The sequence below is a fragment of the Nicotiana tomentosiformis genome, chromosome 3 (genome assembly GCF_000390325.3).
Source record: "Nicotiana tomentosiformis chromosome 3, ASM39032v3, whole genome shotgun sequence".
In the NCBI taxonomy this organism is placed as follows: domain Eukaryota; kingdom Viridiplantae; phylum Streptophyta; class Magnoliopsida; order Solanales; family Solanaceae; genus Nicotiana; species Nicotiana tomentosiformis.
The window spans coordinates 150658533-150674542 of NC_090814.1; the positions used below are offsets into that span (position 1 = coordinate 150658533).

At 35.9% G+C, this 16010-nt stretch overlaps 1 long non-coding RNA gene across 1 annotated transcript; it reads right to left on the bottom strand.

The window, feature by feature from the left end:
* Positions 1-2034: 2034 nt before the first annotated feature.
* LOC138907272 (uncharacterized) lies at positions 2035-13462 on the bottom strand. The gene is made up of 2 exons (XR_011415086.1): positions 8586-13462; positions 2035-8444 (listed from the first exon to the last, which is right to left on the bottom strand). It is a non-coding gene; the product is annotated as an uncharacterized lncRNA (long non-coding RNA).
* Between the last annotated feature and the right edge of the window lie 2548 nt (positions 13463-16010).

Below are 16010 nucleotides of genomic sequence, written 5' to 3' on the forward strand. Positions count from 1 at the left end.
GTTAATAAGATTTCTCGGAATGTCATAAGATCAATATGTCTTTCGGATAACTTTATCAACTACATATTTTTCTAAGACCTATGAACAGAAGATATAATAATAAGATATGTGGGGAATCAAGAATATAGACACCCCTAGTATTTCTATGAATAGAGTTATCTATGAAAGTTGCGTATGTTGTTCATTTCATTTGTATCATTTGGATCATGCCAAAAAAAAAGAAGGGATAACCTTAACATACCTGAACCGATTCTCTTGACAATTCCTCTAACACACGTCTTTTGCGAAAACACGTAACGGCGGATCGAAATAGGGAAAAATCCGTATGATATCCTTGAGAAAGATTGTACCATACTTCCTTAGAATCGCGATTCCACGCTGCTATTGTATCATGAAGTTTCAAACAAATTGCTTGAACTCCATCCGTAAGCTTAGCAAATCTAAGCATCCCACTTTAAGACTTATGAACAATATTACTAATTAGGGGTGGGACTTTGCTTACTGTAAGGAAAGGAGTCCATAAATGCCGTTCAATCTTTTGCCTTTTTAATAACCTTCTTTAACAAAAATGAGATAAGTTGGTGCATATATCCTTAAATCTTGCCACCTAAATAAACTTTAATGCTTAGCAAGTATGCTTATTCCCAAAATGTGACACCACGGAATCCTTCGTACACATTAGTCACACTTTACTTTAATTGTCATTGTCCCACGTGGACAAAATAACTCTTACACTTATCCACTTAAATCAATAATTAACCATTTGCCTACATAATGAGAATTATCCCAAATTACTTATAATATTACTCATTTTTAACATACCTCATACACCTTACTATCATAGTCATGTGGTACCTTGTATGGCACTAGTCCATAAATACGAGGTATTATAGCTCGTACCGTATTTTATCCCAAATTGACAACCTTCAATGAAACTCATTTTCTTTGATTCGATTACCCTTTAACCTTTACGGCACTTACTTATCGTCTGTTATAAATAACATACATGCTTAAAACCTCAAAAATAATCTCATTCCTGAGTTTACGTCGATTAACTTACGACGAAATTTTAACGTACGAAAATGCGGGATGTCGTCACACCTCCTTTTTTTCGAGGGGATAGGGGAATTTTTCAATTAAAGTGACATTTATTCGAAATGAGATTATTTATTTTAATTTCAGAGTCACCACTTGGGATAATTTATGGTGTCCCAAGTCACCGGTTTATTTTAAAATCCCAAATCGAGGAAGTTTGACTCTTTTTATGGTCTGCGAATACAGAAGACCAGGTAAGGAATTCTGTTAATCGGGGAGAAGGTGTGAGGCACTCCCGAGTTTCGTGGTTTTAGTACGGTCGCTTAACAATTAATACTTGGCTTGATTATCTGAATTATTATATGTTTAAAACCTATTGTGCATTTTTAACCTTTTAACCGTTTTTAGTATTTATGGAATTTGTTTGAACAAGTCGCGATGTGGCGCACTCGTTGGTTTTTGTACATATTGTGAATCATGCCACGTGAAACGCACCCGCGATTAACAATATGTTTATTATTATTATTTGAAGTTGAGGTCAAGTCACGTGAAACGCGCACTTAAGTCGGGATTTACGTATCGTGACTATGCCACGGGAACCGTACCCATGGCCACGGTGATTTATTAATCGCGCCTAAAGCAAGCTACGATATTTATAAATGATTATTTTCCTAAGTATGCTCCTAACAACCCGAATAATTAAATGAGAAGCAACACGAGAATAACAGAATTTTTGTTAAGCTCAAATTCCTTTTCATTATTAACCAAAGCCCCAAATCCAATTTTAAACCAACCACCCCATGACCCAAATTCAATTCTTTCACTAACATGACATTAAATTGATGTTCAAAGTTAGGATTAGATTCGCTGTGTAGTAAACGATCACGAACAAAACAAGATCAATAACTAACTAAAAGGAATTTAAAATGAAACCAAACATAGTAGAATAATGAACGCAAAGAAACGGAAACCAATTCACAGAACTTTGATGCCACACCATCCTAACAATCCAATCTTCTTTCCATTAAATATCTTCAAGGCTAAAAGTTTAATATAATTATGTGAATCTACATAAGCATAGATGAACATTAACTTTGTACTAATTGAACAATACCGGTATGCAGTAAATCAAATAATGCAACTTCAATTGAAAACAAAATTTTGTCCTTAAGATACCACAAGAAAGCAAGGATCCACACAAATCTTTTTATTCAACCATCATATAAGAACAATATAAACTAAACCGAAAGAGAGGGGAAGAATCGACCTCTGTTATTTTAGAAAACTTGACTTCGCTACATGACCGAAAACAGAACCTCAACCGAAAATCGGCAGCAACCTCGAACGGAAAACAACCTCGAACAACGACCTTCGGTGACCTTGAAACTCACCGGAGAACTCAAACTAAACCAGGAAAACGAAATCGACAAACTCCATGACAGGGAATGGCGATTTGGAGTTGTTTCGGGTTGGTGATAACTAAAGATGAAATTCAGATTTGAGCTTGCTTATCATATTTTTCCTTCGATGGCTGAGTCTATTTGGAAAAAATGAGAATGAAAGCAAAACCAATCCCTACTCTCGTCTCTTATCGTATTTTTCCTTTTTGTTGGATCCGTTTTTTGCTCTGTTTTTGTGCCCTTTTCCCACTCTGTTTCTCACTATCTATCCTCCTATTACCGGATCTATCTCTCCTAAAGTGTGGATCCCCTCTCAAGAAATGAATGCACTCCCCCTTTTGTGCAAGAATATCATGTGTATTTGTGTGGTGTGAGCATGTGAGTTTGTTATGGGAAGATAAGGAAGAATCTTTGGCAAATGAAAATGACTTATTGATTCTTACTTTATTTAATATTTTTTTTTCTTTAAGAGTGTAAAGTAAAAATACTAGCTAAATATTTTAAAATCAAGAACATATAAATTTTTTGTGATTTTTAATTTTTTTAAATCAAACCTATAAAGGTAAAACAAGAGCTAAAATACGTAGGTTAAACTTAAAAATATTTACATATTAAAGATGATAAAATATTCAAGTTTGGTCAAAAATTAGGTACTTACAACATGTCCCTCTTTGCTTGGAAACATGAAGAGTTTTCAGGCAAAGACAAGGTGAGTCATGTGGCCAATTTTTGACCAAACCATTATTAAAAGGGAAAGAAACAAAAGAAGTAAAAAAAAAAGAGTGCAACCGAGTCCTGATTTTGGACAGCCTATATATCCCGGGTTATAAGGGAATCAAGTCGCGTGTAGTTCAAAGAGAATGATAGAATGATGAGTTGCAGAGTCGAGTGAGGTTTCGTCGAGGCTCCGATCTGTGGTCCTGTTATTACATCAAAATCTAAAGGAACTAAACAAGCCTATCAGCTATGAGTTACAAGATTCCTATCTATAAGTCTTTTGAAGCTTGATCTTGAGTCTTGAATGGCTCTTCAAGCAAACTTTTGATTTGAACCTTGATGCTTGCTAGCTGCAGGTATTAGTTCATTCTTCTGCGGCTTAATCTGATCGAAACGAAAAATGCAATGGTCGTGACTTCAGTCATGTCTTGAGCAGTCCACATCTTTTCATCAGCTTCTGCATTTTGGGTTCACTTCTTTTCTTTTTCTTTTATTCTGGATTGAGACTTCTTTTTTTGGTCGTCTCGAACACTGTGCCTCGAGATAAAACCTGCTCAGACACCAAAACAAAACAAGCGAACGAAATTTTTCTGCCCCAGTTTTCACTAGAAAAATTTCGTCAGTTATTGTGCCAAAATTATAAAGTACTACTTTATTGAAAATAATAAAAGGTCGGGAATGATGTACCCTGAAAAGATCATGATGATTTTTTTTTATGATGTTCCTTTATTGTCCAAAAGTTGTCTCAACTAAGGATTTATGTACCTTCAGTTGGAAAACTCAATTAGGGAGTGGTATACCTTCAGTTGAAAAACTCAGTTAGGGAGTGGTGTATCCTATACTGGCAAGGAGGATAGGGAGTGGAGACCCTATGTCTAAAGTGAAATCAACTAGGGAGTGAGACCCTACGTTGAAAAAGAGACTAGGGAGTGGAGACCCTATGTCTAAAATAAAATCAACTAGGGAGTGAAGACCCTATGTTGGAAAAGCAACTAGGGAATGGAGACCCTATGTTGAAAAAGCAATTAGGGACTGGAGACCCTATGTCTAAAATAAAATCAACTAGAGAGTGGAAACCCTATGTTGGAAAAATGACTAGGGAGTGGAGACCCTATGTCTAAAAACTTGAACTAGGGAGTGGAGACCCTATGTTGGAAAAGAGACTAGGGAGTAGAGACCCTATATCTAAAATAACTTCAACTAGGGAGTGAAGACCCTATGTCTAAAACAAAATCAACTAGGGAGTGGAGACCCTATGTTGGAAAAGGAGATTAGGGAGTGGAGACCCTATGTTGGAAAATGAGACTAAGGAGTTGTGTACCCTATGCTAAAACGAACCAAGAAGGATTTTGTTTTTTTTGTTTTTTTGTTTTTTTTTTTTGTTTTGAGAAAAATCATTTTCATTTTTTTTCTTTTTTTTTTTGTTGAGAAAATCAATCTTTTAAACAAATTGCCCCAACGCTTATTTTCTGAGGGCGTGAACAAATGACCTTTTTTAAAAAAAATCTAGACTTCTTTTTTTTTAATTATCTTAGGAGAAAATTTATCAGACTAGATTTTTTATCTTAGAAGAAAGATTCATCAGACTAAGACGTCTATCCTAGGAGAAAGTTCATCAGACTAGGTTTACTTATCTTAGGAGAAAGATTCATCATACTAAGATTTTTTATCCTAGGAAAAAATTCATCAGACTAGGTTTTATTTATCTTAGGAGAAAGATTCATCAGACTAAGACATTTTATCCTAGGAGAAAGATTCATCAGACTAGGTTACTTATCTTAGGAGAAAGATTCATCAGACTAAGACCTTTATCCTAGGAGAAAGATTCATCGGACTAGGTTTTTTTTTATTATCTTAGGAGAAATATTCATCAGACTAAGACATTTTATCCTAGGAGAAAGATTCATCAGACTAGGTTTCTTATCTTAGGAGAAATATTCATCAGACTAAAGACCTTTATCCTAGGAAAAAGATTCATCAGACTAGGTTTTTTTTATTATCTTAGGAGAAAGATTCATCAGACTAAGATTCTATCCTAGGAGAAAATTCATCAGACTAGGTTTTCTTATCTTAGGAAAAAATTCATCAGACTAAGACTTTGATCCTAGGAGAAAGTTCATCAGACTAGGTCTTTTTTTTTGTTATCTTAGGAGAAAAATTCATGAGACTAAGATTTCTATTCTAGGAGAAAATTAATCAGACTAGGTTTTCTAATCTTAGGAGAAAAATTCATCAGACTAAGACGTCTATCCTAGGAGAAAGTTCATCAGACTAGGTTTTGTAATTTATTATCTAAGGAGAAAGATTCATCAGACTAAGATTTTTTGTCCTAGGAGAAAGATTCATCAGACTAGGTTTTCTTATCTTAGGAAAAAAATTCATCAGACTAAGACTTCGATCCTAGGAGAAAGTTCATCAGACTAGGTCTTTTTTTTTATTTTAGGAGAAAGATTCATCAGACTAAGATTTCTATCCTAGGAGAAAATTCATCAAACTAGGATTTCTTATCTTAGGAGAAAAATTCATTAGACTAAGACTTCAATCCTAGGAGAAAGTTCATCAGACTAGGTCTTATCTTTTATTTTTTTTGGTTATCTTAGGAGAAAGATTCATCAGACTAAGATTTTTATCCTAGGAGAAAATTCATCAGACTAGGTTTTCTTATCTTAGGAGAAAAATTCATCAGACTAAAATTTTTTATTGGGAGAAAAATCTATCAGACTAGGATATATTACCCTAGGAGAAAATATTTGAAGAGCAATGGCAAAATTTTATGCACACTAGCAAGATAAATAAAGGCAAACATTTGAGAAACTTCCCTTTTGTCGGCTCACCTCTTCTCTTCTTTTTCCCTTCTTTTTTTTCTTTTTTTTTCATTTTCTTTGAACCTCTTTCCTTGCACTGCTGTGTTCTTGTTTCAAACAAAGAAATTTTGTCAGTTTTAAAAGTGATGGTTGGTTTGTGGCCTTGAGTCTTGGGCAGCTTGGCTTTGTGATCATCTAGCCTTTGGAAGACCGACTGCATTGGTAGTTGGTTGTACTGCTGGAAGACTCTGTTGTTGCTTTCAAAGGACCTTTGCTTTCTGTATCAACCCTGATTATTTCGCTCCCAATGCCATTGGTATTTTGTGGCTCAATCAGCCTTGTCTCAAAAAATAGATTTCTTTTCTTAGATAACCTTTTCTGATATCTTGAATGGCTTTTGCTTTTGGAGCAATTTGTCTGTCAGAGAGAATCATAACTGGCAAGTGCCTTTTGCATGATGTGCACACTTCATAGTCCTTGTTCGATACTACAGAGAATCCCTGATTAACCTTGAGGTTATCTTTGCTTGCTTTTGCCAAGTAGGCTGGCAAGAGTCTTTTGAGTGGAACTTTTGCATGAATCCTCAAGGCATGTTGACTGTAACAACTGAGAGTGCTGGCCAAATTTACTTTGTGCAACTGAAAAGCTGGTAGTAGATTTTGAAATCTTTTCTTGCTTGTTTTGACAAGGACGGACTCAGAGTGAAGGACACAATGATGCAAAGAAATAATATTAACAAGAAATGCCCCTATCGGGAAGGACAGAAGAAGAATTTTTTTTTTCAATAACTAGCCTTAATGATCGTGACATGCATTTTGGACTCAACGGCCTGATCTATCAAACTGATCTAATCTTTCCTTTTACCATTCCTATGACCTTTGAAGTCGGGCTTGTTTGTGCCAGTTCTTTGCATCAGCTTCACGACTCACTTTCGACCAGTGGTGCCCCGAGGAATTTTCACCAACAAGTCTCTCTTATTTCTTTATCTCTACTTACCGTCGTCTTACAGTTCCCGTGAGGGTTTTCACTAGTAAGACTCTCATTTTTTCTTCTTTATTTTTCTTTTTCTTTTGCTTTCTTGTGTGAGCAACTTGACAGTGTCCTATGTCGCGTGACAACCATTGCTCATTGCATGCTTCTCTTGACATTCTTGAAGGCTTATCGAGAGGTCTTATTAGGAAGGTTTTTGGATAGGGATGGAAAGAAAGCACGGCATAAAGGCTCCAAGTAGACTCAATATGATGGGTTGTACACTTACAACTCTTGGAATGGACTCTTTAGAAAAACTAAAACAAACTCATGCCCCAGTTTTAGATACTGGGGATTTTTTGGATTTGTTTTCTTTTTATTTTTCTTCTGAATTCTTATTTGGTTGGACCGAACCTGTAAGGCTGCCTACGTATCCTTTTTTAAAGGAATCAGGTCAAACGTAGTTCAAACCTCTAACCTAACTATTTTTTTTTTTCATTTTTTTTGGGTCTCTTTTTTTTTCTTTTTGTTCGCCCCAACTTCTATTTTCTGGGGGCATGGACCTTTGACTGTTCTTTTCTTCTTCTTTCTTTCTTTCTATATTTGAACTTTCTAAGAGTTGCCCCAGCTTGTACTCTTGGGGCATGGTCTTTTTGATATATTATTTTTATTTCAATTATTTTTTGACTTTTAACTCGAAAATTGATTCCAAAAGAGGGTGGTCAAAGAAAAAATAACACAGGCTCAAAAGGAGTAGCGAAGGATATAAAGTGTTTGGATAGACAAAAAAAGGGTCTCCCAGCCTCGAGAACGCCAAACATAGTATCCTTTCGTGATCACATCATTGATGAACATGTCTGTCTTCTTGGTGTGTCGTGGTTGAAAGACACTTTCCATCCATTAATGTCAAAATTTCCACCAAACTTCAATTGATTCTTCCTCAAACCCGAACTTCGCATTGATTCTAAGGTAAAGATCATTAACCTCCACAGGTATGACTATTCTAGTTCCACATGAATTTTATTAGAGCTTAATTCCAAAGTATTTTCGATTCTTTATTCATCCTCAAAAGTGTCTTGTTCTCAGTTATCCAATCAAGACTAAATTAGTTTTCTAAGATCTGGCTAAAAACTTCGCATGCATGTCATGTCGCTAGAACTAGCAGAAAAAGGATTAAGCACAGAATGACACAAAAGGACAAATTGTATTTTATTGAGTAAAGAATAGAAATGTTTAACAAGACAAACAACCAAAAATCCGTGTTACGACCCTAAAATAACCCGGATAATAAAAATAGCAACAGAACAGACAGACAAGACTCACACAAACAAAATAGAGGGATAGAAGGGTTTGACTCAATAAAACAAATAAAATCTGGATCACAACCCTAGAATAACCCAGATAATAGAAAAAATATCAAAACAAGCTACCAAGATTCCTTCCTAGTGAGGAGGGAATGCCTTTTCAATTGCTAAGCTTGACATTTAGCCACACAATTGCTCATCAGAATCACCAGGGCCTTCTCCAATATCAATATTATTAACTTTATTCAACAAGTTCCCACGAGGATACTCATACTCCCTGTCACCACGCATCATCCCTACAAAGTGTGCATCATCATGTGCAGGTAAAGGATTCTTCGTAATATTCTAGGTATCACTATCTTGGATCACAATCAGTTTTTCCTGGATCATCCTTTCTATTTCTCTTTTCAAATCCCGACAGCTTTTAACATTGTGCCCCTGGGCATTGGAATGGTATTCACACCTTTTAGAAGGGTTAAAGCTTCTTGCACGTTGGTCCACATAATTTGGAGGAATAGGTGCAATCATGCCATAATGCTTTAATTTCTCAAATAGGCTTGCATATGACTCTTTTAACCTTTGTTCCCCTCTATACCCCTGGCTTGGATGTTTGTTATAGGGCACTTGAAAATTTTGTGGAGGATGGTGGAGATTTTTCGGTGTTGGTGCTCGCCTTCTGGGTGTCTTGGTGGCTGGACAACATACTGAGGTAAAGCAACAAATTATTGTGGATTCTGGGGTGGGTAGTAGTGCTCAGGGGAATCATCGAAAAGCAGAAGAGGGTGGTCATACCTTCGAGATGTTCTCCTAGGACCTCTTTTCGAACCTATTGTCATCATGGTTTCTTCACCCTTCTCATTCGTGTCACTAAATTTAACAGATTCAATCTGGACAGCTTGAGTTGCGGCTTTGAGAACTGCTTGACTTATAATACTGCCTGTCTTAAGGCCATTCTCAACCATTTCCCCAATTTTGATTGCTTTCGAGAAGGATTTACCAACTGCGGACATCATATTTTGAAAATAATCTGGCTCTTGAACCTGAAGGAAGACAGTGATTAGCTCGTGGTCATCCATGGGTGGCTTAACTCTAGCTGTTTACTCTCTCCATTTAATGGCATACTCCCTGAAGCTTTCAGTCGGTTTCTTCTTCAGGTTGGAAAGGGAATTGCGGTCTGGGCGATGTCGATGATGTACTGGAATTGTCTGACAAAGGCCCGGGCCATGTCATCCCAGATGTGCCAGTGAGAGGTGTCTTGATCAATAAACCATTCAGAGGCTACCCCCGTCAGGCTTTCCCCAAAATAAGCCATTAGCAATTCTTCATTTCTTCCCGCACCTCTTAGCTGATTGCAATACCTTTTCAAGTGAGCTATGGGGTCGCCGTGTCCATCATACTTTTAAAATTTGGGGATCTTGAAACCAAGTGGCAAAAGAACATCGGAGAACATACATAGATCCTTGAAGGTAATACTTTTCTGACCTGCCAACCCTTGCATGTTTTTCAACTGTTGTTCTAAACTTTTCATTCTTTGGGTTATTTCTTCCTATGCCATCTTTCGGGCAGGCTTCTCAATCTTTGCAGGAAGATCAAATAGGTATGAGTGGTACTCAAGAGAGTGGTATTGTTCTTGATGGGTAGCAAATTGTGACTCATGAGTTTTCATCTGTACCATTGTTGGCTGTGGGATGGTGAAGACGGGCATAACAGTAGTGGTTGTCTGATTGGTTGTCAGTGGAACACTTTGGGAGCGCGCAACAGAAGTTCCAGTTATAGTAGTCGAAATGGATGTGAACTCTAGGAAACCATGAATAAAAAAAGGTGGTCCTTGGCCATTGGCCCGTGCTTGACACATTTCAGTCATTTGCTGCTTCAGTACGCTATTTTCCTCAACCACAGCAAACTCTTGTTGAACCCTCTGACCCTGAGCCTCATGAGCACTCGTAACAACTTTGATGCCAGTTGTCATTTTTCCTTGGATCTTGTGTTGTCATCTTACCACAAACCGACCACCTCAACCTTTCTTTACAATTCAAAACAAGACACACGTTAGAATGGACTCAGTCGGTCCTTATTATTATCATCATCATTTTTTATTTTTTTAACACTTTTTTTTTTAAAATGGTCGATCGAACCTGATGTGGGTTGCCTACGTATCATGTGAGAACATTAATCAGATCTTGCGTAGTTCGGAAAAATCAAGAATAAAGAAAATAAACTAACTCTTTTTTTTTGAATTTTTATTTTTTTTCGAAACAAATACTTATAAAGAAGAAAGAAAATATTTTTGGATTTCGATTTTTTTTTTTTTTTTTAAGAATTTTTGAAAAGAAAGACTTCTAAAGAAGAAAGAAAACATTATTTTTTGAATTTTGACTTTTTTTTCTGGAATTTCGAAAGAAAAAACTTCTAAAGAAGAAAGGAAATATTTTTCGATTTTTGGACTTTTATTTTGAATTTATGAAAGAAATACTTCTAAAGAAAAAAGAAAATATTTTTGAATCTTGAATTTTCTTTTCAATTTTCGAAAGAAGAATAAAAATATTTTTGGATTATGAGAAGAAATTAAAATGAAAATATTTTTTTATTTTTATTTTAAAAAATATTTGGGTCTAAAAGAAAGACTTTCTAAAAAAAGGAATTAAAGAAAAATATTTTTGGATTTTGTTTTTGAAAATTGTGGGCCGGAACCGATGAGGTTTGCCTACGTGTCTCAAATCCGGTGAGAATCAGACCCGCGTAGTTAGTCATTTTGATAGAATAGGGGAAGCATGACTTTTGAAAACAATGGCTTATTTTCTTTCTTTTCTTTTCTTTTTTCAAAATTTCGGCAGAGTTTCAAAAAATTTCAAATACCTACCTCTCACTCTTATTTTTTTTTATTCTTTTTTTTTTATTTTCTTTCCCTATTATAGAAACCAGTCAACATGCAAGCCGAAACAAACAAATATACAAACAGCACGTAAGATGCATTAGGATGGTCTTTTAATTTGGGTACACATGTCCTAGACGGACCCAACCCATGTGTTGAGTTCCCAAAGTCAAATACATGTGATACAAACAAACGTTCCTACTAGGGATCCAGCATGAGGCTACGTTATTCTAGGTTTAAATCCTGGGATGTGTTGTTCTAGACCTGGCTTACCCAAGCGGACAACTCGAGCCGGGGAGGGGGGACATCGTACCGGGAATACAGAAGCTTCACCGGCTTTGCAACTTGTCCGATCCTCGTTCTAATGTTAGGAGTATGAATCTAACAGAAAAGAAGCCACGCGAAGCGCACGCTTCCCATAAGATTTAGAAGACTCAGAGAAAAGAAGGGTGTTGTAACAGTTTTATATACAGTTCACGGCAATATCAAAGCGGTAAAGAAAGGCAATTAGCACATTAGGCTCAAACAAGTAATATCAGACAATCAGAAGTAGCCAAGTATAACAGTTATTCTAAGCTCGAATTCTAAATCATGAACCAGAGATTCTGGGTTCTAATCCCCAGCAGAGTCGTCAGAGCTGTCACACCTCCTTTTTCCCGAGGGAATAGGGGAGTTTTTACAATTAAAGTGACATTTGTTCGAAATGGGATTATTTATTTTAATTTCAGAGTCGCCACTTGGGATAATTTATGGTGTCCCAAGTCACCGATTTATTTTAAAATCCCAAATCGAGGAAGTTTGACTCTTTTTATGGTCTGCGAACACAGAAGACTATGTAAGAAATTCTGTTAACCGGGGAGAAGGTGTGAGACACTTTCGAGTTCCGTGGTTTTAGCACGGTCGCTTAACAATTAATACTTGGCTTGATTATCTAAATTATTATATGTTTAAAGCCTATTGTGCATTTTTAACCTTTTAACCGCTTTTAGTATTTATGAAATTTGTTTGAACAAGTCGCGATGTCGCGCACTCGTTGGTTTTTGTACATATTGTGAATCATGCTACGTGAAACGCACCCGCGATTTACAATATGTTCATTATTATTATTTGAAGTTGAGGTCAAGTCACGTGAAACGCGCATTTGAGTTGGGATTTACGTATCGTGACCATGCCACGGGAACTGTACCCATGACCACGATAATTTATTAATCGCGCCTAAAGCAAGCTACGATGCTCATAAGTGATTATTTTCCTAAGTATGCTCCTAACGACCCGAATAATTAAATAAGAAGCAACACGTGAATAACAGAATCTTTCTTAAGCTCGAATTCCTTTTCATTATTAAACAAAGCCCCAAATCAAGTTTTAAACCAACCACCCCATGACCCAAATTTAATTCTTTCACTGACCTGACATTAAACCGATGTTCAAAGTTAGGATCAGATTCGCGGTGTAGTAAACGAGCACGAACAAAACAAGATCAATAACTAACTAAAAGGAATTTAAAATGAAACCAAACATAGTAGAATAATGAACGCAAAGAAACGGAAACCAATTCACAGAACTTTGACGCCACACCATCCTAACAATCCAAGCTTCTTTCCATTAAATATCTTCAAGGCTAAAAGTTTTATATAAGTATGTGAATCTACATAAGCATAGATGAACATTAACTTTGTACTAATTCAACAATACTGGTATGCAACAGATCAAATAATGCAACTTCAATTGAAAACAAAATTTTGTCCTTAAGATACCACAAACAAGCAAGGATCCACACAAATCTTTTCATTCAACCATCATATAAGAACAATATAAACTAAACTGAGAGAGAGGGGAATAATCAACCTCTGTTATTTCAGAAAACTTGACTTCGCTACATGACCGGAAACAGAACCTCAACCGAAGACCGACAGCAACCTCGAACAACGACCTTTGGCGACCTCGAAACTCGCCGGAGAACTCGAACTAAACCAGGAAAATGAAATCGACAAACTCCATGACAGGGAATGGCGATTTGGATTTGTTTCAGGTTGGTGATAGCTAAAGATGAAATTCAGATTTAAGCTTGCTTATCATATTTTTCCTTCTATGGCTGAGTCTATTTGGGAAAAATGAGAATGAAAGCAAAACCAATCCCTACTCTCGTCTCTTACCCTTCCTCTGTTTTTTGTTGGATCCGTTTTCTTCTCTGTTTTTGTGTCTTTTTCCCCACTTTGTTTCTCACTATCTATCCTCCTATTATCGGATCTATCTCTCCTAAAGTGTGGATCCCCTCTCAAGAAATAAATGCACTCCCCCTTTTGTGCAAGAATAGCACGGGTATTTGTGTGGTTTGAGCATGTGAGTTTGTCATGGGAAGATAAGGAGGAATCTTTGGCAAATGAAAATGACTCATTGGCTTTTGCTTTATTTTATATTTTTTTTCTTTTTTTTAAGAGTGTAAAATAAAAATACTAGTTAAATATTTTAAAATCAAGAGCATATAAATTTTTTTTGTGATTTTTAATTTTCTTAAATAAAACCTATAAAGGTAAAACAAGAGCTAAAATACGTAGGTTAAACTTAAAAATATTTACATATTAAAAGATGATGAAATATTCAAATTTGGTCAAAAATTAGGTGCTCACAAATGTAAGATCTCATTTTCGAGCTTTTATCAATTTACTTATGACCTACTTCCACGTACAAAAATAGGGGTGTAACAAGGACTGACTCAGAGTGAAGGACACAATGATGCAAAGAAACAATATTAACAAGAAATGCCCGTGTCGGGAAGAACAAAAGGAAGAGTTTTTTTTTTTTCAATAACTAGCCTTAATGATCATGACATGCATTTTGAAGTCCTCGGCCTGATCTATCAAACCGATCTAATCATTCCTTTCGTTATTCCTTCGGACTTTGAAGTCGGGCTTGTTTGTTTTAATTCTTTGCATCAGCTTCATAACTCACTTTCGACTAGTAGTGCCCCGAGGAGTTTTCACCAATAAGTCTCTCTCATTTATTTATCTCTACTTATCGTCGCCTTAAAGTGCCCGTGAGGATTTTCACTAGTAAGATTCTCTTATTTTTTCTTCTTTATTTTCTTGATTCCTTGAGCGAGAACCATGACCATGTTTCTCATATGACAACCGTTGCTCATTGCGAATTTCCCTTGGCATTCTCAAAACTGATCATGAGATCTTATTTGGAAGGCTTTTGGATATGGTTAGAAGGAAAGGACGGCATGAAAATTCAAAAGACTCAATGATGGGGTCATACACTTTACAACTCTTGGAACCGACTCTTTCAAAAGTGAAATAAAATCTTTGCCCCCGTTTCAGATACTGGGGATTTTTGGATTTATTTTTCTTTTTTCTTCCTTTTTTTTACTTTTATTTGGTTGGACCGAACCGTGTAAAGCTGCCTACGTATCCTTTTTAAAGGAATCAGGTCAAACGTAGTTCAAACATCTGACCTAACTAATATGGCCAAACATAGTATCCTTTCATGATCACAACATTGACGAACATGACAGTCTTCTTGGTGTGTCGTGGTCGAAAGACACTTTTCATCCAGTAATGTCAAACTTTCTACCAAACTTCAATTGATTCTTCCTCAAATTCGATCTTCATAATGATTTGAAGGTAAAGATTATTAACCCCACGGGTATGACTATTCTAGTTCCACATGAATTTGAACTGAGTTTAATTCCAAAGTGTTTCGACTATTTATTCATCCTCTATAGTGTCTTTTTCTCAGTTATCTAATTCAAGACTAAATCAGTTTTCTAGGATCTGGCCAAAAATTCCGCATGCATGTCATGTCACTAGAACTAGCGTGAAAAGAACTAAGCATAGAATGACACAAAGGGACAAACTGTATTTCATTAAATAAATAACATAAGGATTTGACAATAAGACAAACAAACTGAAATCTGGGTTAAAACCGTGGATAACCCAGATAACAGAAAAGATGACAAAACAAGTTACCAAGACTCCTCCCTGTCTAAAAGAGGAGTGACTTTCTAGTTGCTAAGCGACATCTTAACCATAAATTTGCACATCAGCACTACTACGACATTCAGTCCTTTTTATTGCTTTTAATTCAACACTCAAAATTTGACTTTTTGATCAAACTGTTGCCAATATTGGCTGTGAGATTTCAATACTAACGGCATGGGAGATTTCATAGCAACTAATTTTCCATAGGACTTGAAAGCATTTTCGTGTCTCCCTATCATCAAACCATCCCGAGCAGCGCATGTCCTATTGCTTAAACCTGGTAAAGTCAAATAACATTTGCCTCCCTTTATACTACCAACTTGTCTACTTGCCTTTTCGTGACCTTAGTTGTATCAACACTAGTGGTTCTTGTTCTTTCGGTTGAGAAGATGCTTTTATTTCTGAGGGATCCTGGACTCGCCATTGCAAACCAACAAACCGACCACCCTTAATCAGATTTTATTTCAAAATAATAAGCATGTTAAATTGAACGCTCTCTCTTTTTCCCCTTTTTTCTCTTTTATTTACTTGTCTTTTTTTGCACACTCTTTTTTAAACAAACATTCGATCGAACCTGATGTGGGTTGCCTGCGTATCATGTGGGAACATGAATCAGATCTTGTGTAGTTCAGGAAGATCAGGAATAAAGGAAATAAACTAACTCTTTTTTTTGGATTTTGATTTTATTTTTTTTTAAATTTACGAAAGAAAGACTTATAAAGAAAAAAGAAAATATTTTTGGATTTCGATTTGTTTGTTTTTTTTATTTTTCTGGAATTTCGAAAGAAAAACTTCTAAAGAAGAAAGAAAATATTTTTTGGATTTTTGAACTTTTATTTTGAATTTATAAAAGAAATATTTCTAAAGAAAAAAGAAAAAAATTTTGAATCTTGAATTTTCTTTTCAATTTTCGAAAGAAGAATGAA